The sequence below is a fragment of the Sander vitreus genome, chromosome 2 (assembly GCF_031162955.1).
Source record: "Sander vitreus isolate 19-12246 chromosome 2, sanVit1, whole genome shotgun sequence".
Lineage (NCBI taxonomy): Eukaryota > Metazoa > Chordata > Actinopteri > Perciformes > Percidae > Sander > Sander vitreus.
The window spans coordinates 25,117,592-25,117,791 of record NC_135856.1 but is presented as its reverse complement, the minus strand read 5'-3'; the positions used below and the strand labels follow the sequence as shown (position 1 = coordinate 25,117,791).

General features: G+C 33.0%; 1 long non-coding RNA gene across 1 annotated transcript in view; it reads right to left on the bottom strand.

The window, feature by feature from the left end:
- Positions 1–200, bottom strand: part of LOC144525663 (uncharacterized) — a 599-nt gene continuing 399 nt past the window's right edge. Inside the window, exon 2 of the long non-coding RNA XR_013502696.1 lies at positions 1–200. This exon is cut by the window's right edge and continues 162 nt beyond it. This is a non-coding gene — a long non-coding RNA (uncharacterized LOC144525663).

Sequence of the window (200 nt, the reverse complement as noted above, 5' to 3'; positions counted from 1 at the left end):
TTAGCAGTTGGAAAAAAACTGTAATACACATATGCATTTTTACAATAATATAAATTACTTAAACCACCATTGTGTGGCAAAAACACAGCACGTATTCCAGTTGACATCTCCTGTTGTAGAGGATTTGATGAAGAGATTATTTGGTTAAATGTGTTTTGGAAAAGTTGCTGGCGGAAAACTATTGAGTGTTTTCACAATGT